Here is a 13,741-nt window from a genome sequence, read left to right as displayed (position 1 = left end):
ACACAGCTGAGGTCAACCACATCAAGATGAAAACAAAACATCTTTGGAAGGAAAATGAAAGCCCTGCCACTTCGAGAGGAAGCCTGACATGACATCTGCAGAAGGTGGCACAGCTGTTCTGTCCCTTGGCTTGGCTCATCGGGGGAGGCGAGAAGCAGAAGGAGGCACGGGAGCCTCAGGCCTTTCTTTGCACCAAGTAGCAACTTCACCAGGCACAGAGACTCTTCTCTTGCTCCCTCAATGGAGTCGTCCTCTCTAAGGCAGGTGATGGGGCTGAATCCGTCAGATTCCTAAACGTATTTCTGGGTCACATTCTTAATAAGTTAGGCCCACGCAGCGATGGCCTTGAATTGTTAAAGTTAGAAAGAGTTATTGAAGCAAGATGAGTAGAGAAAGCAGCAAACCCAGGACTGCATTAGCCTCTTCCATTTGGAGCTCTTCACTAGCATAATGGCAAATAAGGGGCAGATGAGTCAGACACTTCGGGCACAAAGAACACTCCTAAACGATTCTGAATGCATGCTCTCGTGCCTCTGTGTGAGTATCTTAGAATTGGCTGAGCACCCAAAGAACTCAGCAGCTCTTAACAGTGAAGCTCTGCCCTGCAGAACACAAAGGAAAACCTCAGAAACTCGGGAATGTATAAGGTCCTGGCCTGAAGCCACACAGCAGGTGGAGCTGGGACTTCTATATTATCAAAAGGTCCTTTCTATGAAGGCAGAAATCCATAGGTAGCACCATGGATGAAACCAAAGCTTGATGCCAGATAAAGACCAAGGAGTACTGAACTCCTTCTGGAAGAAGAAAAACAAAGGAAAATATAACACGGCAACAGGGCTTCGATTAAGACTCCACCCTGTGAGACTTCCCTTTACCTTCTCATCTTCAAGGTCTGTCCACAGATCTGGGAGATGCACACAAAGAGATGATGACATCAGAAAAATGCTTTGTGTGGGACCCATTGGAGATTGCATGTGTAGCTGACATTGGCCCATGTTTGAAAGTCTGTGAGCAACACCGCACGAATTTTTCATCCTCAAACCAGAGAGTTATCTTCCCCACACCTTGCGAAAACAAAAGTAAACGGGAGAATTGCAAATCAAATGATGATCTGCCAGCGAACAGAAAAAGAGGAAATGCATCAAAAGGCAAGAGACTAAAAAAATTCATGGAAAGGCAGCAATAAAAGTAAAAGCAGGGAATTACTCTCTGGAAAACGGATATGGAACGAAGCTTGTACATGCCGGGTTTTTAACACTGATGGGCTTCCTGGGTACATGTGACAGGGAGACATGAGGGCTCTGTGACGCAGAGGGACAGTTGTCGGTGGGAACCTGACAGGCTATGCTTGGAGAGTGCCTAACTCCTTACATGCATGGCCAAGACCAAGGTTCCACTCAGAGAATGTCACAAGAGTCGCCTGCAAACATCTGCCATGTCTATATTATATATATAATCATATTCATAATTAGTTAAACTCCATGTGTTAACGAAATGTCTGGTCTCCGTAGACGATGGCTACCTAGCCAGGACCCGAGCAAGGCAAGAGCCATAGCATTGTATTACAGGTCCCTTTGTGCAAAGCGCTTCTTAGTCCTCTGTGTTTGCGTGCACGCATGTGCAAGCCTTCAGGCTTTCAGATAAACACATCTTGGCTCTTCATAATCTGTGAACACAATGATATGAAATCAAAAAATGATCAAAATGATGATGCTTTCCATGGCTAGGCAGCCCCAATACAGAAATTGCTGGTGCCACCTATTGTTGAAAAGACAGAACTGAATTCAGGCCCAGCCCGGGAGCCGGCTTCAACACGGCAAAGCTGGGCTCTGCTGTCTGCCCTCCTGAATTCTGGAGTCTGCTCACCAGGACAGCCAGATCCAGAGAGCTTACTCCAGTTCAGAACAAAACAAATTTATCACTGGCCATAAACACTTCCTAGGTAACCCTGTGTGGAGCACAAGAGTCTAGCTATGGCTAAATGTCTTAATGTTGAAAATAATAATAATTAATAATAATAATAGAAATGTCATAAATATTGATACGAAAAGAGTGCCAAATCAAGCCGTCAGACGTAAAAGAAACAAGATTCAGGGTAGCATTGAGTGATAGGCTGACAGTTTGACAAAATTTCAAAAACAAAAAGATGAATAGAAAAAGCCAGGAAGGCCATTGAAGCAAACACAACTTGGACCATCTCAGAGGACGTGCCCTGAAGAAATGGGCCAGAATCGTCTGATACTGACACGACACATATTTTTTCAGAGTATCTTAAGGATAAGGTAAGAATAAATGCATCATGTTGAAAAGAATACCTGAAATCTAACTATTCAAGGTATGTAAATCGGTGGGTGCTACAGGCCAGTTACAAAAATACAGCTCTGAGGACAGAGCCCAACCTCTTTGAGTGATTCCAGAGTTACAGTGAGTTTGCAAAAGACTGAGAAGAAACACTAGAGAGGCTGGTTTCAGCCCAGTGCCACCCTAACACCCAAAGGACTCCAGCATAATTAGAAGTTCCCTGAAGCATAGGTATTTTCCCAGTTATTATAACATATTAAGAGATTTTTTTAAAAAAAGAGGGGAGCAGTGAAGTAACCCAGTGGCTAAAGTCCTTGCCTTGCATGCACCAGGATCCCATATGGGTGCCAGTTTGTGTTCCAGCAGCCCCACTTCCCATCCAGCTCCCTGCTTGTGGCCTGGGAAGACAGTCAAGGACATCCCAAAGCCTTGGGACCCTGCGCCCGCGTGGAGGACTGGGAGGAGGCTCCTGGCTCCTGGCTTCAGATAGGCTCAGCTCCAGCCGTGGCGGCCACTTAATGCAGCAAACCAGCAGATGAAAGATCTTAATTTATGTGTCTCCTTCTCTCTGTATATCTGACTTTTAAATAAAAACAAATAAATCTTTAAAAGAGAGATATAAAAATGAATGTTGCCAATTTTTTAACATTTGATTTTATAAAAGCTTTGATACAAAGTTTTCATTATAATATTATTTCTTTTTTTTTTTTAAGTGAACAGCAGGCCAAACAATTCAGGAAGCTTTTATTGGCTATTTTATAACAAACATAGTCAAGAGCCAAGTGGAAGATTTATACCTGGGTACACATATCAAATGTCACACCTCCTGAAAATTGGTTCTGGAGAATAATTGCGGTAAACTTACTTATTTCTTAATATTATTCTCCCTAGCAAGAGCTATCGGTGGCATTTACACTGAAGGTGGAGCTTTGAAATTTATTCTGCACATTGCCCAAACAAAGTAATGCCAGGAAGAAAGTAAATCCCTTAACTTCTGAAGCAATTCTACAAGAGAAGGAAGAAAAAAGACAGGCAGAACCCCAGCATTCCTGGGAAAAGAACTTTAAAGAGAAGCAAGCAGGCAAAGTGCAAAGCAAGTACAGTTGGCTCTGTGCGCCCACGTTTTGAGATAATCCCTCTGATCCAAATGCGTATTTCAGATTTTAAATCTGAATTTTGAAAAATAAAAAAAACCCGTATTCATCTGCCTCAAAGGCAAGATAAACTTGCATCACACACACAGAAAAAAGACAGAAATAAAGTGAGCCTAAGCTCAGAAAAACGGAAGGCTACCAAATCAGCAGGAGGCAAGGAAGGCCAGCACAGAACAGGACTTCCGGGAAGAGGGAGTTAGTTACTACAGCCACTCGAACAGCCACATGACTTCTTGAAGTAAGGAGTGAGTAGGGCTTCCTCTCACAGGCGCACACAGACTGAAGAAAAGGAGAAAAGTCTTAGAAGAGGAACTGAACCAGGTTACTTGTTTGCTCCACGAATCTGTAATATTTCCCAAAAAACCACAAAGCAGAAAAACATGAAATACCCTTACAATACCTAATTATGGACTGAGCCTGTGGAACCAGGTGAAAGCAGTAAAACCACAGAAGCATTAGTCAAAGAATGAAAGAGACAATACAAAAGAGCAAAAATCCTTCATGTTCAGAATGAGCCTACAAACTAAAATTCTACAGCACATGAACGAATCAAATTAACCATCAAGTTATGAATTCAGACCAAAGGAAATCAAGTTCATAGAATAGTCAGACTTTAAAATAAATATCCTTGGGATGACCAATGAGATCAGCCATTGAAAGTAAGCATCAATTTGGTGGTGGTGGGGTGGGGGGTGGATACAGTAGACAAAAAAAGAAACATAAGTGTTACAAAGAAAAATCACAGTCAATTGAAATACAAAAATTAGTACAAATATATATTTGACATATTGAAAAATAACAGTGAACTGGAAAAAAAAGCTAAAGAGGTATGACCTTATTTTGGCCGTAAGGAATATTGACAGGCTCCAATATATATCTAAAAACAACTTCAGGGGAAAAGGAATGGGACAAATTTTTTTTTAATGGACTATTTGGTAATATCACCCAGAATTATAGAAAGAAAATAAGTCCTTAGCCCAGAGGCACAAGTCAGATAAACATAAAGACACAGCCAAACGTGTTGTGATAAAACAGTAAGAGACATCATAATAAAGAAAAACTAGAGATAGATGAGTAATACACATGTTAAAAGCAAAAAGTGAAGGCCAACAACAAGAAACTCTTCCAAGTTCTCAGAAAAATCATCATCAATCAAGAATTTCATGCCCAATTAAACTATGACTCGATTATCAAGGCAAAACAGAAATTTCTGATCAGGATTGTCATGCTCACAGAGGCAGTAGGAAGCAGTTCCACTACCCACAGACTCTCTTGGGAATAGCAATATTACAGGATATACTTTCAGGGATCCTACTGGGAGGCTTAGGACCAAGCAGCTTGAGAGCCCACAGTTGTCCTGACATGCCCCCCTCCACACACCCCCACCCCCGTTAGGGTTCTTCCTTGTTTTCTACACTGGACAAGTTGTTGAAGCAGTACTTTTTCTGAGTTTGCAGTAATCCAAAGAAACAACTCAATGTTGAACACATTTTTTTTTTTTTTTACAACAAAGGCATTTGCCAGTACTTAAGATGCTGCCTGGGTTTCGGCCCCAGCTCCATTTCTAACTCCAGCGTCCTGCTAACGTGCAAAGATAAGACTTAATTAAGCAAGTGAATCTCTGTGATTTACGCGGGAGACTCAGTCTGAGCGCCCAGCTCTGGCTTTGGCCCAATTTAATCCCAGGTTTTACAGGTTTTGGGGAACTACCCAGAGGCTGGAAAACCTGCCTCCATCGCTGTCTCTCTGCCTTTGAAATAAAGAAAAAACAACTGTTTTAAAATTAAAATTTTAAAATCATTCGCTGTTATAAATCAAAAATTATTTTCACAAAAGCAAAAAAAAAGGAAGTTATCATGAATGCTATCCGATCTTTGGTTCTATTCTTCCTCTGCCATTCACTGGCTTTTAGCAGTATGATAACTTCTCTTGAAATCCAATAATAGTAAATAATGATTTCTAACATAATGGTTTCTTTTGAGGTTACTATCCAACAAATTTCCTAAACATTAAACAAATATGAACAACGGCCCTACTGTAGAAGAGCAGCTACCATACGAAAAACGTTCTTGAAGTACTTGTATTAAAAATAAAGAAGTTGGAAACACTAAGAAAGATATTTACATTAGGAAACTACCTGTGTCATTCCAACTCATTGTTTTTTTACTACTAAATTCCCCACTTATTAAGTCACATTCAAAAGTTCAGTACTAAGACACAAACAAATAATAGGTTAAAATTACTTGAAATTACCCTGGGAACTTTGGCCATCACAAAAAGTAGACTGCTAATCCTAGAATTTCTTGAATTAGACTCAGTATGTGAACAAACATATATCTGTCTCTGGGTCAGTTTCTACAATATTATCAATGAATCTATTCCCAAGAATACCTCTAGCACCCCATGGCACTCATAGGGGAGGAAGAGAACATCATTATATTCTTGAAATTCTATCTCCAACCTATACTCAAACTGTTTTAAAAAGAAGTAATTAAAATGTTAAAACAGAAAAATTTAAAAACAAGGTGGTTGGGGTCCATTAAACAGTTACATGATTTTTCACCACTAATATAAATACACAGGCAACATCTTTCTCAAAAAAAAAAAAAAAAGCAATCTCCACATTACTCTCAACCTCACAACACAGTGAACAAGATTAACTCCTTGACCATCTTTCTTAACCACTGCTTCTCTTGTAACAGCACCCATTCAAATAGCTTATAGGCAGACATCTTTACGATAGAAACGCTTACTTTAGACATGAGCTCGGTCTCTCAGCAAATAAAGATTTCCCATCTCTAGGAGTCCAGAACTTCCTTCAATCCTTCTCTCTCTCTCTCTCTCTCTCTCTCTCTCTCTCTCTCTCTCCCTCCCTCTCTCTCTGCCTAGGAAAGATGATCTTTCAAGGACTAGGAAATCTGTGGGGCTTATGGAATTCTGCCAAGGGCATTTACAAAGACCCTTGCTCCGAGACCTGGTGTAACTGTTGTGGTCCAGCTGCACAAATCTTTACAGCAGCCTTTGAGTTGAGAATCTTGGGACTAAGGGACTGACCAGAACCTCACGTGGGTTTTCCTGCATTGGCATTACTATTATTATTTTATGAGATGCCCCAGGCTTTTGTTATCCTTTCTGCTTCTCTATGAAATAAACCACCTGCTGCAAACCACTTTTGACTCAGGCTCAGAAGCGTTAGGGGCGAGACATTCAAGAAGACCTTTGGCAACTGTTTCTCCCTTTCTCACCTATGCACAGTCATGCAGAAGCAGGAATCCCAGTAAGTGAGGTATCACACCAAGAGAGAACTGGGGTGGTATCCCAGGATGAATGTGATTCAAAAAACTCAGAGGTCTGACTTCCACACACTAGCCAAGCCTCTTCCAACCAGATATTTTCACTTCTTTGGTTCCCCATTTCCTGCTTTGTAAAATCAAGGTATCCTGGAACGCACCTCCTTGAGAAGATTCAATGAAACAACATATACAATATGGCCAGCACAGCACTCAGAAATACGGCTAAAGGTCAGTTCATGCTGTTATTATTATGATAAGCCATTTGCCTGCTGATGGCTAATCTTGAGAGTGTGTGCTATCCAACTGTTTCAGAAGTTTATCTGATTTTAGAGCTCTCCATCCTCATCCTTCACTGCCCTATGAAGATGCTCTAGGGTTAGAAGGATTCAACAAGGCACCATCGACAGCTTACCCTCCATGGCATATGTCCCATGTACCCAGAGTAGACCAGGAGTAAAATCACTATGGAAAAGAGGTTCTGAGTAGGGCTCAAGCTGCTTACTGATTAACGCTTTTGCACACAACACTCGGCACAAACCTGCGTAGACATTGTTCCTAGTAAAACAAGCCTTTGTTGACAACTGGAGACAAATGATCCTTGCGAACTTCACTGTTCTCACACAGCTTAATAGTTGGAGCACTGCACACCAGCCACAGCCAGGAAAACTTGACGTGGCTGTCAAAAGAAGAAGAGAGAGTGGGGGAAAAACAAGAAAGAAACAACCAGTGAAGAGGGGGAACCTTTTGTTTTCGAGGTGAGAAGCAGTGGGGATGACCTCACACACCAGACGGGCTTGTGGCTTGTACCTGTCTCTCTCCTTTGCTTACTAAAGCTGTGCCAGGCTAAACAAAGAGATGACGATACTAAGAACACTCACTTTTAGACAGGATTTCAGTTTTCCACACGGGTTGGGATATGACGAACTAAATATTTGCTTTTGTGTTTCAGGAGTTTTTTTATGACAGTATTTGCAAATATTGGCCCTAACAGTGAAGCAGAACTTATTTTCAGAAAACCTACAAAGAAAAGGCACTCAAACTTCAAGCAGAACAGTCAAGTTTCCACCACATGATCAAAAAGAAAACAAAAATTTCACTTTTTGGACTTTTTCGTGTCAGTAGCAAGCTTCCTTGTTACTGTCAAGGTCATTGCCAATGACATGTTTCCCCTACTGCTGTGTTTGTGTACAAATATTCTTCAGGCCCCTTTATGAGCAGGGTATTTTAAAGTCCTGTGTCGCATGAAATAAGATTCGGGTATTAAAATGCCATGTATCCCCTAAGTACTCTGGCCCCTAAATGACATAAGACAATGCAAAACCTGAAAACAAACCCTTTCCCAGGAGACTATCTAAAACTTCTCTTTTGATTGACATATGTCTTTCTTCTTCCTTCCATAGCAATTTATTTAAAAAAAATTTTTTTTTTGAGAGCAGGAGTCCCCTGAAGAGCAATCCGTGTTATCTCAGGTAAGAGTTCATTCTGGTGGCAGAATATGTACTAGAACTGTAACCTCCTACCTACGGAGGTCATATACACTCTTGTTCTACCTCCTAAGGATCACAGAAAGATTTAAGAATAAATTTAGCAATTAAGTAAAAGAATTACCAAAATGTTCATTTCTCTCATGTATCTTCTTTTGCAAATAATCCTAAGGAAATAATTTTGAAGAAGAAGAAAGGTATGTTACAGAAAGGTGATCACAGCGAGTCACTTGGAATAGCAAAGACATTCAAGGAAAAATCTTAGCCATCTAAAATGCTGATTGAAATCACCTAGAAACCAATCATAAGGCATGGTGAAATACATCGCTAGATAGTATATTATGCAGCCAGAAAAAGTATGACAACGGGAAAAACTTTTTAAACTGGAATTAAAAAAAAAACCCAGAACATAGTTAAAGCAGTAATATACGGCCATACATACTTTAAAATAAATATGCAAAAAGAAAGCATAGTTTTAAGCAAACTAGAAAACTAAACTCTGCTTCAGGTTCAAGCTAGTGACCCCTGACATGCGATTAAAAACCAACAAATGAAAAAAGAAAATAAAAAAATAAATGACATCTTTATCATTCCGAATGAATGGTGGCTATAAACCACAAATCCAGCTCTATCGGGATAGGATTTTCATGATCAAATTGTAACACTTAGTCCTCAGTTCTATATTTTACCCTTTACTTCCATAAACGTGAATTTTTAAAATCTGCTTTCTGAGACTGTTGCTTCTCATGACCTGATTAACTGTCTCATTAATCAGACGTGCCTTTTGTTTTGTAATATTTTTCCACTGTTTCACTTGAGATTAACTTTAAATTGAAAGAATAACTACTGACAGGTTCATTTCTCTCTTCCTGTTTTTTGGAAACACTGGAAACCTATTTTCCCTTTTAAAGGGCCCTGCCACTTCAGCACTTTAGCCACTCTGGCATGGTTCTAAGCAACTTTCCCTACCTAATTCACAGCCCAGGGACATCCCCAATCCTTTTTCTCCACCTTTGATTCAAATAGTTCTGAAGCCGTTTCTTGGTATTTCTACCTAAGAATGTTTCTCAAACAAACAAAAAAAAATTTTCCCCAGGAATTTCCTGTGGGCCACCCTGTCCTGTTTCTAACCCAGTGTCAGGAGTAAGCATGTAGGGCCACCATTCCCTGAGCCAGGCCCAGTTTCTACTCCTGTCTGCTTTCCTTCAAGTCTCTTCTCCCCAAATCCCCCAAAGAACTCCCTCTCTGAGATACAACGTGGCCAAAAGACAGACTTACAGGAGAAAAGTCATCTCACACCCTCTCCCGATTCCAGCCTCCAACCTGCGCCCAGAATAAAGCAGAAGAGGGAATTGTTACTTTGGCAGCAAAGAGCAACAGGAACATGAGTATATTTTGCTTTGACAGCTGGAGTTTGCCCACAGGACCCCTGATCACCCCTCCCTCCAACATTACATTTTTCCTTCTGGAAACAGACCTGGACTCATTGACATTTTACATAAGTGCCAAACATTCTCCCACTTTGTAGTCCTAAAACCAGCCATGGTGACTCCTTCACAACAACAACAACAAAAAAAAGGCAAAGAAACCTGAGAATCAGCCATACAGCTTATGCGCCTCTTAGGGCTACCCAACAAGGAACATTATAAACATGTGCTCCCTGTGGGCTGTTTCTCCTTGAGCCCAGCAACTTTCGTCTGCCCACTTGACATCAGTTCCTCCAAGGTTGGCTTTCAGGAATGAAACCCTGTCCCAGCGCTGACCCTGGGGCAAAGCCTTTGGAAGGGACCAGCGGAGAGCTGGGCTCTAAATGCTGCATCAGGACAGCTGTTGCTCAGCATCTTGGCTCTGGGGACGCCCGTTGAGAACACTGCATTCGTCAGCAGCCCTCTCTCCCCACAGCAGCTGGCAAGCCTTTCGCCCTGTGACTGGAGAAGCTGAAGTTCTCATGAGCAGACCTGGGCACTGGGCCGAATGGGCTAACCTGGTCACCGTTCCTAGAGACCTGAACCAGCCCTCAGGTCCGGAGATGGAGTGCTCGAGGTTGACCCGTACAATGAAAATGTCCGTCACATCTTAACACTCAGTGCAACAAAGGGCTGGACTTGTGAGTAATCTGGGTAATCCCTAAGACTGCACCCTTTCTTTGCAGGGAAGCACAGCTAAAAACATGATTGAGAGGATTTTTTCGTGATTTTTTTTTCCATTACCAACTCTCCCTCCCCACCCCTTCCCTAGTTATTAAGTGGCATACTGAATAGGTTTCCATTTTAATATAGCAACAGCTGATTAAAGCATGCTTTGAGGCTATCGCTAAATGCAGTCTTAATGAAACAGAATGCGGTCAGTAGGAGGAAAAAAAAAAAAAGACAGTGTAACAGCCTGTCACACTCATCTGAATTATTTTGTCCATTATTAAATTACTTTTTTTTTCAAAGTTCAGGTTTTCTAAGATGAATTATAGCCACAATCTTTTCACTTGGTTTTTTTCCACTGCAATTGCTAGATAGAGAAAATTATAACATAATGCAAACATATTTATCTTTCTTAAAATTAACACCCCTTCTCAAAATTATAACATAATGCAAACATATTTATCTTTCCTATAATTAACACCCCTTCTTCAACCCTCTTTTCCTAAGGTTGTCCCTCCACCAAAAAAAAAAAATGCACTAACAGAAAAATACAACATGGTAGTCAGACTACAATATTAATAGATAACTCAATGGCATGGTATCATCAACCTACATTAGTCTTACAATCAGAAGAAAGCAAAGAGAGTTAGAAAGAACTTCAAACACAAGTTGCAATGGAGAGCACAAAGAAGCTAAGTATAGCCATATTCAGCATATTTTAGTAAAAGCAAAATTCAAGTGGAAATAAACAAGATAGCAGGGAAACAAGATAGGAGGGAACACTCTGAAAAAAGCACATGTATGTGTACGTATGTGTCTACTTGCCATGAATATGTCTGTGTGCACACACGTCTTTAAACTCAATTTCTACCAACCCTTCTCTTGACTAGCAACTGCCAATCCTTTTCTTTCAAAACACCGAGTTCAGATGAACTTCTCTTCCTACCTAGAAAATCCCCCATTGGAATGATGACCTCGCCAGAATTTCCTTGCCTATTGCTGTACTCTCTGCAACCTGACAGTGAATTAAACTCACATCTGGGCAAAACGCAGGGTGGGAAGGAGGACAGAGAGTGCTTCCACCAAGATTCCTAACAAGCAAAAGAAAATAAACTACAAGCCCGAGGACAAAGTTGCCGTGTCCAGAAAGAGTTCACGGTCAACTCAAGACTATTTCTGCAAGACCATGTTTTGCTTTAAAACACAAAGGAATTTTGTGTAATACTCGTAATGCAGCCACATTCATAATGTATATTTATAATATCGCTGCTCTCTTCCTGAGTCTGGGAGTAAAATTAGACCTCTTGTACGCCGTGGCTTTGACTCACTCGGAAGTGACTGTGTACCCCGAGTGCTCTGCAATCAGTAAGCCACTTTGTTCCTGTGGGTGCTTCTTGATCCAAACTGGGTCCTAAGAAACAAGTTCCACCCCATTCAGTCTCAGGAGCATGCTGTCTTTGAAGGGCCCCCAAAAGTACTCCAGGGCTATTTTCAACCTTCTAATTCTAGAGCATCTCCAGTAAGTTGAAAAAGTAAGTGCCAACCAATCTATAGAAACCTGCTCAGGTTTGGCTATTAACCAGGAAATCCTACAACTGTTGCCCAACAGCTCTCTTTCTGAGGAACACTTGCCTTTATTCAATGCTCCATAGGAATTCATCTGCTGCCTCTGCACAGAGTGGCACTTCAAGGTCCTTCTGACCCCCATGCCACCAGACGCTGTGACCCCAACTCTTGTTGGGCATGATCCCCACCCCACTCGGGCTAATGGAGACTATCTCACAACAGCATCTCCATATCCAGTGTGTTCCAAGATGCACAGCTCCCAAGTTCCCTGTGCTCTCGCCATGGAACGCCCTACACCTACATTCATCTAGCAGGGTACACAAGACACTCTGAAAAAGAAAAAACAGACATGCTGAACACAACACACGTTGGACACTGGGGACTCCACACCAAGAAATATATTGTACCTCCTTCACAAATTTACATTGATTATGTGATAAAATAATATAGATCTTTAGAATAACATGGTAAATAAAATATACTACCAAAACTAACTTCATGAGTGTCAGTTAGTTTTTTTTTTTCTCTCATGTGTCTACCCAAAAAGTTCAAATTACATACGTGGCACCTATCTGCTGTTTTCCCTATATTTCTACTAGACAGGAACACTTCAGACAAGCCACAAATACAGGGGAAAACCATCCTTGCAATGCATCAATGAAACTTTAGTCTATTTCCTAAAACCCACCATGATGAATCCTGACACTCCTGGGCTTGGTCTTCAAACTCATCTGTCTAAAACTCTTCAAAATAGCCCTGAAGAGACCACCACCCTAATCTATTTTTTCATATCAACCCCACTTAGCGGAGAGCTTAGTAAGATCAGATCTTGTTCAACCTGTGTCACACAGCACAGGTAGGAGAAGGGGGGTGGAAAAGTGGCCAGAAAAGATCAGCCAGAAGTGACAGAGGTGAAACAGTATGGAAAAATCAAGGTTCCCACCTGAACTCAGGTCAACCCAGTGCCTACCTCTAAGATTTGACTTTCAAATCAGACCTGCAAACCTGCCTTTGGCACATCTATCAGGTCAAATGCTTCTATTATTTGTCTACCAAATATGTGTATATGTATGTACATTTGTGTATATACATTATACTTACACACACACACACACACACACACACAAACATTTGCTACAAATGCCCTTTATGGTTAATTTGAAAATTATGCATGGAAAAGTGACCCTATGGGTTTTAAAAATTTGTCTTTCTTTGTACTTCATAGATTTGTAATAAAGAGTATGTGAAAATATCTCTTTGGCATAGTCCATCCCAAAAATTAGAAAGAAAACATTTAACAATCATGGTCAGATAGATGATGGATGATTGCAGAGGGCTACCACATTACAGTGGACATCTAAGGGAAACTTTCGGCAGCTTGCTACAAATAAGGTGGCCTCTATTTCTTTAAAGAAAACATTATCTGCGTGGGACAGATGAGGTATGGTCCCCAATGGATGCGGAGAAGACTAAATGACAGCATCTCAAACTACTACAATAATTTTACACTTGGGAGTAAATCCAAATCTTCATTTACCCACCTGATAAGGAAGATCTCTTACTTGAGGTAGAAGATTTTCAATAGACAATGGTCTGTTTAACTATTCTCTTTTTTAGTGAGAATATCCAGTTATGTTCTCTCTCTCTCTCTCAACTTCGTTTCCTGAATCCCACACATCATTCCAGCTCCAACTGAAATTCCAACCCTTCCTTAAGTCCTTCCAGACCTCTTCTACCTATGTGTTCTCTGGACCTCTTCAGTGGCAACTACTGTAGAGTCAAGCGCAGCTGAATCCCTCAACCCACCC

At 41.0% G+C, this 13,741-nt stretch overlaps 1 protein-coding gene across 2 annotated transcripts in view; it reads right to left on the bottom strand.

Annotated features, from left to right (window-relative positions):
* The window catches only part of GLIS3 (GLIS family zinc finger 3), a 394,973-nt gene that overhangs the window by 359,447 nt on the left and 21,785 nt on the right, over window positions 1–13,741 (bottom strand). The window lies entirely within an intron of this gene.

This window comes from Ochotona princeps, chromosome 31, assembly GCF_030435755.1.
Source record: "Ochotona princeps isolate mOchPri1 chromosome 31, mOchPri1.hap1, whole genome shotgun sequence".
Lineage (NCBI taxonomy): Eukaryota > Metazoa > Chordata > Mammalia > Lagomorpha > Ochotonidae > Ochotona > Ochotona princeps.
The sequence above is the reverse complement of the archived record's forward strand: the minus strand, read 5'-3'. Positions and strand labels throughout refer to the sequence as shown.